Source organism: Cyphomyrmex costatus, unplaced genomic scaffold (genome assembly GCF_001594065.2).
Source record: "Cyphomyrmex costatus isolate MS0001 unplaced genomic scaffold, Ccosl1.0 scaffold135, whole genome shotgun sequence".
In the NCBI taxonomy this organism is placed as follows: domain Eukaryota; kingdom Metazoa; phylum Arthropoda; class Insecta; order Hymenoptera; family Formicidae; genus Cyphomyrmex; species Cyphomyrmex costatus.
The window spans coordinates 1196982-1205882 of NW_017275337.1; the positions used below are offsets into that span (position 1 = coordinate 1196982).

An 8901-nucleotide genomic window follows, 5' to 3' on the forward strand; every position below is an offset into this window, starting at 1 on the left:
TATATATATATATATATATATGCATACACTACGTGCGATGTCTAATTCTTTATATTTGCGTACTATTATTGGAGAGTAGATTATCTCATATAAGAAGATCAACTTATCGCTCTAAAGTCCAAGTAAAGTAAAACGAATAAGTTATGAACAATGATTTTGCATCAATATCTGTTAAGACATAAATTTTTCAGGACGCGAGATCTTTCGAGAGAAATTCGTAAAAATTATTGCTCATTTAATTGCCAAGACATTTCATAATGGAAATATTCTAAAGATTTTAAGAAAGAAATACTGCATAATTATTCACACAATTTTTTTTCTCCAGTAGCAAGCACTTAAGTCTAGACTTAACGTCACGGTTATAAATCATTCTGTCTATCCTCGACGACGACGACGACGACGACGACGACGACGACGACGACGACGACGACGATGATGACGCCTCGAATCGTGAAGCAGATTCTCGAGGCGGAAGAGGACGTCTACGCGCGCGAAATGAATGACGCCATAACCGTCAACGACGATGCAGATAACGTCGATTCTACGATGTTATACGACGACACTCTCGCCTAGAATTATTTATAACGTCTCTCGCGCGCGCGAAGAAGCCCCTCCGGCGTGTGTCTGTTCGCGATAACGTTTGTGTGAAACCGGTCGATGTCAGTCTTAGGAGACAATATACATATAATACGTGCGCAACTTTTGCGCAAAGCTACGATCGATTCGGATTTTCATAATTTTGGCATAAAGGAAACAAGCTTTTGGAAATGGTAAGCGTGTCCTAAATGGAAAAATTGTAAAATAATTTGTAAAGGGTGTAAAAATTTTTTGTCAATTTGTAAAGCAAATTGTTTTAACGTAAATACAAGAATTTTCCATACATAGATGCGACAGATAGTTATTGAGCAATATTTTACACGCATCTATTTATCAATATTTGTTAATGAATCCGGAAAATTACAAACTGCGTTAATTCCATTAACGTAAAGTATTTCCGTGCGAAACACGTACACTTTCCGATATGCGTTCACATGAATGAATTAGCAGGTAACTAATCTCTGCTAATCTGTGCGGAGGTTTCCATTTCGCAAGTCACCTTCAAGGACTGCAGCTAATTGGTCATGGATGGCACAATGTTCCTTCATTAATGATCGCACTCCAATCTGCAGAACGCTATACGGGTATTCCTTGAGACAATTTAGCCTTTAATTTACTTATCTCTAATTATAATAGTACGCAGACATGCAATATCAGGAAAAATACGTTATCATTCTAATTAGAGTAAGAAATTAAAGAATATCTGACTCTGTAACTGACTATTATGAAACATTATATATAACAAATCATAACTATTCAATATTATACGCAGAGAACAATAATTATCCGAGAAGGAATTCAATATATGCGAATCCAAAATCTCCGCATTTGCATTTCGCCTTTTGTTTTGTGCGATACGGTTCCCTTAAAGGCGAGTCCATTTTCTCTCGCGAACAATTAAATCCTAAGATTAGCCCTCGAGAAACGCGAGCACCGGTTTGCGAAACCAGTCCGCGAATTGGTAGTTGGCAACCGAGCCGAGAAACGGCTAGCCGGTCCACATGAGCGTATTTTCGTTCCGTTTAGACCTGACAAGAATAGAAGAGGACGTGAAGGCAATGCAAGTGGCACGTACGTTCCTTTTTCATTCAGAGAAGTGTACCTATATCAATCTGTACAGATCAGGAAGAAGTCAACCTTCCGGAGGAAGGCTGACGCCAAAATTTGCAACATTGCAGCACTTACTGATGCCGAGTCCGTATAAGATTCATTTAATTTGTATTCATTAAAAGGCGCACTTAATTTCGCAAGAAATGCCATAACTCATGTAAAGAAGAATTAATATTAGATATATTAGTAAGAATCTAAATTTCAATGAAATTTTGAATAAGAGTCCTAAATTTCATCCAAATTTACAGATGAAGAAAATAGATTTGTTCAATCGACATCTTTGACCAGTTACCTCCAGGGAGTTAAAAAAGGCGCCAAAGACAAAAGTCCGCATACTTTCTCGTTTGATTCCTTCCGGATGTTTACAAACCGCGGGTAGTCGGCGCTTTGCGATTTTCGTCGTGAGAGGGCAGCCGTTTACTCGTAAGGTGAAAATCAGGCCAACAACCCACGTTGCACGGGATATCGATCGACCCCCGGGCTATTCTGGATAACACCCACGCACACACGGATGCGCGTAGGTCGGGCTGCTGGGATGGAATCAGGTCGGCTGGAAGGAGACCTCCGTACGAAAGTGGCCTGCATGTGACGACCGGCCAGCAAAGAAGAAGAGGACGGCTCTCGCAAAGAGCCGAACGAAGAGAAGAATATAATCAGCGAGATTAAAATAGTAAAAATAGGAAAAAAACGACCGATCCCTGAGATTGAGGAAAGCAAACTCACTCTCTCTCTCTCTCTCTCTCTCTCTCTCTCTGCGTGTCCACTGAGTATAGATTGTTAAAAAAAATTTCAAGTTTTCTCTTTTATACTGTTCGAAGAATCATCAGCAGCACCATGGGCGAGCGTCTTCTTGATGCATACTGCATTTCAACAGCAGTTAAAAATCGTATGCGATTGTAGAGTAACGAGGGCGAGTCATTCGGGCGTTGGAATGTCGCGAAGCGCTAACAGGATTGCGAAATTAAAATTCCGGCCTTAGGAATTCGCGGCCATGCCGGCGGCATAACGGGTTCCCCGACGCGTTGTTTCTTCTTTACAACGCACGCAACGAGAGAGAAGTGACGTGAGCAGAAGGACTGACCTCGTTGCGGCCGATAACTACGCTGTTTGTTTTGAAAGTGGTATATCTATGCTTCAAGTTAATTAAGTTTGATGATTTTGCGAGAATGCAGCGAGATATCCGTCTCTATTGATTCTCGAATGAAACAGAAGATTATTACGCGAGCCCACTGCTTCATCGCGAATATAATTTTCTCCGTAATACTGCATGCTTTTCGTAATACTGCATCCAAATTTCTATACACGTGGATCGAGAAATCAAGATTTCCTTTCTCAAGTCCCCTTATATTTACGGTTACGCAAGATGCCCGGCATATTTTCTTTCAACTCTTCATCAGAAGTTAAAACTTGGTCAAAAAATCAATACTTTTTACAATTTCTTTTTTTTACTAGCACGTTTTAGTATTCGAAAAAACTATAGCAGCTCTATAACTTGTAAAGTTATATTTTCTTGGTTGCCTCTCTAAAAAGCATCGTATTAACCTTGTTGCTTAACTCTCAATATACACGACGATTGGCTCATTCGTGTCCTAGACATTTCTTTTCTTCGAAATACTCATAATTAATCATAACGTAGTATACAATTTTTTCAATACACAACCTTGTAAAGATGTTAATAAGGTATATATGTAAGAAACACTTACTAATTTTTGTATATTTATTAAAGCGATGGAAATTAAGCCGAGACACAAAAATCATACGTGTGTAAGAGTTAGTATCCGGTCGATTATTCGAGAGATCGTTGATACCTTTATCATTGTGTTCTGCAAGTTTAATTCGGGGCTTTCTCTTAATTGCGAAAGATTCAATTATTCACGAGCAATCGGACCGTTTTCGACCGCGGATTTTCCACGATGCGCCGGCGAAGCGCGACACGGGATGTAATACATGCGCTTCCGTGGTGCAATCTTCCGGTCGATGGCCGACAGTTGGGCGCCGAACGAAGAACCCGCGCTCGTCTCGCACATGAGAGTATTGATTCTCTTCACGGCTTCGCCGCGTTCGTTCGGCTCGCAAGCGAAAAAACCGCGCGCCGCGCCGCGTCGCAACGACGCAAAATAACGCCACCTTCAACGCGGATCACTGTCCTTCGGCCATCGATTACTTAACCGTGCTTTGGCAAACTGTCAATGGTAGGCGGCGAAACCGTTATTATTAGAAATTAAATTTTTATCGTATTAGCTTGCTTCTTGGCAAAAGTGATTGTGCTTCCATCAATCTCTTCTCTCAATGCAACGTGAAGGTCTAGACTCGAATAGGAACAGCTAGAGATAACTCAGGCAACGAATTTCGACCTATCGGAAAGTGCAACGCACAATCGTAGGTTGAAACCTATTACCTGATGTGTACCCTTTCTCCATTGTGTTCGAGTCCTTACGTTAACATGATGGATGACGAGAAGCAATCGTCATTTCCGGCAAGTAATAGTAACCAAATGAATTTTTATTGCGAGTCCAGAAACTTCCAAGTTTTGAAAAATGAGACTCCAATCCTTTTTCTTTCCTTCCGTCCGTTTTGATTGATTGAAGCTGGAGACGAGAGGAACTAACATTCTAGAAACTGTTAGCGAAACTTCGAGAGATAGAAACTGCATCGTCATTTAGCACGGAACAGGATCTATGTAGCATAAGTCTCGATCGTGTGTCACGTCAAATTCGCGTTGTATTGTCAGTTACTCCAACGTGGACTGTCTTTCCCTTTTCCCTGTCGTGTCTCTTTTCTAACATCAGGCGGAACTGGCGCGGCGTGCACAATAAAATTCATAACGTGACCGTCGTCTTTTACTGCGTAATTCGATATATTGCGACACAAAGAATTCTCCTTCTTTCTCTTTCCCTCTCGGATCTCTGGCTTTCTCGAAACGAAATCGTGGTGAAAGCGTCTCCTCGAGGGTCGCCACGGATGTATCGGAAGAACAGAATTACGCAGCTTCTGCTACACAAGGAAGAAGGCGTGCCAGATGCCGTAAAAGATGCTCGAAAATATCGCGATATCGGAGAGAAAACTAAACGATATAAAAACTGTAAGCTGCTGTAGTTAACTCGGCGACATGCGTGTTTGTTTTGATGCTCTCACGGAATGCTCGCTTCTCTCTTTCAAGCATTTATACAGTACTTATAAGCACTCGATCAGCGTTTTCAATCTTTTCTCGAGTTCTTAAAGAGTACAAGATAACGATAAACTGTGAAGAAATTGAGGCTCGATTTTAGCAAAATAATTAGAGTCAGAAAAGGTAAAAGTGGGGAAAATTTAATTGCACGAAAAGAACGGCTAAAATATACCGTGGTGGAACGTCTTCCAGAATTTATCCTCTCTCTGTCTCTGTCCACTTGGTGCTCTGAACGTACATTAAAAAAAGAAATAGACGCGTCGGTGGTCGTCCCTAATAAGCCCTAAACTCACTTATAGAAATCTCATGCCGCATCGATACGCGTCGGCCCGCGTTCACTGTCATTCTCTCTCACTCACTCACTCACTCACTCGTGCTCCAAAAGGAGCCGCATTAAATGAATGCTCGATCGACTTACTCGTCTATTCCTCGAATCGAAAGACCTCTAACGCGTGCACTGAACGACGTGTAGACGTCGGATGCGAAGCGACTACTCCTTAATAACGGTCGCAAATCGAACGAGGCGTTTGAACGTCGGTCGGAGAGATCACGTGCACCCCACACTTCACAACGTCGCAGATCTAACTGAAACGACGCCGTCGGGCGGGGTCCTTATATCACCCTGCCGTAGCCGGCGTAGGTTGAAGGGAGAAATGTGGTGGGGAGAGGTGCCGACTGCTGCTGACAGAGTGGGGGAAGAGCGGCACGAATTCTTCATCTGCCGACGCGGCACAGTATGCGCCTGCTCTTGCATCGTAGTGGTTCTCAACTTCTCTATGTAGAAATTTCATACCCATACATTATCAACTTTCTCCGAGAATTAAGCTGTTAGTCGAAATTAAAAATTAGGAAGCTTGATAAGAACAAAACATTTTTTTGTCATATAAGACAATTATATTGTTACAAATGTTGCGATATTCTGTATTAGAAATCTTAGCTTAAGAATATTGTAAAATATAATAGTTTGGATCTTTTTTTCAAAATGTTTTAAATTTGCTAAATAATATTTACTCAAACGAATATTTACTTTTGTCATATAAAAAAGAAATTATATTATTTTGTAAAAATCTTATTTGTTTAAAAATATACTGTAAAATACAGCATGTATTTTTCTATTTTTTTTTTTTGTTTAAATAAACAGTTTTCAGTAATCAATTGACGAAAATATCGAATGTAATGAGCATTGAAAGATTTAATATAAAAAAGTTGTGTGAGACACGATATAGGCAGTTCAGTTATAGATATAGAAAAGAGAGTTGGGAGAAGAAACAAATTGTGAGGACCTCTCTTTCTCTCTCTCTCTCTCTCTCTCTGTCTCGAACACGTATTATTTTTTATTCCCACCGACGCGGAGCTTAGCTGATGTTCCAGCTCGTTGGTCTTCGAAGTTCGCGGAACGGATATCGAATTATCGATTCCTTTACCGAAGCGAACGACTTTGAGCATCAGTTCTCACGCTGCAGCGGCTTTCTCAAAGGGTGATGTCCAGATCCTTTATGCGATGGGATAGGTAGGTATCCTGGGAAAGCTCGCTGCTAGATCATCCCCGAAGCTTCTCGAAAGCGAAATACATATTAGCAATAAGAATAGAACGAGGAAACGTTCGGCACCTCCCACGCCGATGATTCTCACCTTTTGTAACGCTGGTTGACATTTTCAAATGTCTAGAAAGTGTCAGGACAGATAATTTATAACAACAGTAATATTTATAGCGAGTATACTAAGAGTATGTACCATCGTATGTATGTATATTCTGGATGATGAATGAGAAAACGTAAACTCGTCCGTTATCGTTTTCCGGCAACTTTATCGCAATATCAATTTTGTGTTTCTGCTACCATTATAATAAAGTTATGAGACACAGAACAACTAATTGATGAAATTAAACTTCTCTTGCGTGATATCGAATAAAAAACAAGTTTTGTCATTTATATTTTGAAAATTGAAAATATATAATTTTATCTCATTAATATTAAATAATATTAAATTAGTATGAAATTCTCTAATTACCTTAATTATGATTTTTATTAAAAAAGGATGAAGGTAAATATAAAAGACTCATATAAAATTCAATTTTTTACGAGACGTCTTATATGATATGCAGACGCACAAAAAACGTACGTAGTACATTCTGCATAACATAAATTCCGATTATCTATAAACAACGTTATGCCGATGAGATATCAGAAGCTTCGATCAAGAATGTCAATAGTCCGGAATGTTGTTGGATTAACTGAATGACGCACGAAATAAATAGCAATAATCTACTTAGTGGATTGTGGAACAAAAGTTAGTAGCGCTACTGTACTTGTCTACATGTTTTTAAGAAAAATTTGGCAATTATACCATTCGATAAGACAAAGTCTCAGCTCTAAGAATATGTTTTTAAATTACAGGACAATTATTTTTAATAGAATTATGAGCAATCAAAGTTAAAATGCTCCTTTTATTTAATTCAATAATTCAGTAACATAAAGATCTTAAGAACATATATATACTTAAAATATATAATTTTGTCAGGTAAACCTTAAACCTTCATATATTAAAAAGTCGAAAATTTTTGCAAGTTTTTTGAGCATGTGACAGAACTACAAAATGAGAAGAAAATTTCATTTTATTCAGCTCGTATAGTTTTCTGTATATGTATAAAAATTACCAATCTCACAAAAACTCAAAAAACGCAATGCTTTATTTCGAAAGAGAAGATTTTAAACTTTGAACCCTTTTTCTATATTTCAATTTCGTTTATTCTGAACAAAGTTATAGTATGAATTTATTAATTCGTAATGCTATGAACTTTTGCTCAAACTCAATATTAATTTGTTACAATTTGTGAGACTTTATCAAACATACTCGCCAATGATTTATAAAATGGTTGATTTTGTAATTTATCCGCCTGTACGTCAAACGTGTTAAATATATTTACGCGACTGTGGTATATTTAAAGTTAAAATTCTCCCCTCTTCTCTCTCTCTCTCTCTCTCTCTATCTGACGTACATATAATTGTTATAGTCCGTTTTAGATATGAGACTATATGCTTAATGTTTTCTTAAACACCGCTAATATTCCTCCTAAACGCGATAAGATAAGGTCTTCGTTTTTGCCGTAATATCCATTGCGGGATCTAGTAGCTAATTACAAAGCGAACCGGGTATATAACTATATGTTGATTATAATACGCATGGCGCTAAAAAAGTACAATAGCTTAAAAAATTACAAAAAAAAGGGTTTTTCCTATATGATCCGCAGTATCTCTTTTTATTTTTTTCTCATGATAACTTTAACGACTTAATAACTTGAACGGTACGGCGCATATCAAGAGTACGAGGCTCTTCGACCAACGTATAAAATTATTCACTATCGAAAAGGTTACGGTTTTATTATGATACGGCTATTGAAAATATTCGTTTATCTATGAACTTTTCGGTCTACACGCGCTCTGCACTTTGTCAACGACTTTTGGTGTTTTTCTTTTCTTTTTAACTCGGCGAAGGCTGCGTGCAAAGTGCATCGAGGAAATAACCTAGATTCTTGTAAAATATTTATCTGTGACTTCAATGACCGTTACGCCCACTCTAAACGATCTATAATTTGCAGCAAACTCGTGTGGAATTTCTTCCTTGTGAAATTTTCATTTATCAACTACCTATAATAGAAACTCGTAGCTTCTATTATTAAAAAATCGAATTAGTGATAATAAGTTGCAAACTAGAGTGTCATATATATATATACGATTAAAAATTAAATTTTCAAGACAGTGTCGCGAAAGAAAGCGCTAGGTATAACTTGATTAACAACTGCGCTGGAATTGACATCGATTCTCCATTGTCATTTCTCACTGGGAATTGTCTTTCTCGATTTTCAAAACAAACAAAAGAGAAATCAATCGAATGCCAGTCGCGAAAAGCATGCGTCCTTCTAATCTAAAATACAGTCCGACTATATCGGGACGCTCTTCGAGATAATGCACTCTCTGCGCCGGTGATAATGAAACTTTGCTATAATGATAATATGACTTTGCCGA

General features: G+C 38.4%; 1 protein-coding gene across 1 annotated transcript in view; it reads right to left on the bottom strand.

The window, feature by feature from the left end:
* Pino (protein pinocchio) overlaps positions 1-5447 on the bottom strand; it is a 14202-nt gene extending 8755 nt beyond the window's left edge. Inside the window, exon 1 of the mRNA XM_018551181.1 lies at positions 5295-5447. The gene's annotated coding sequence lies outside the window, so the exon portion shown is untranslated. The remainder of the gene's footprint in view (positions 1-5294) is intronic.
* Positions 5448-8901: the final 3454 nt, after the last annotated feature.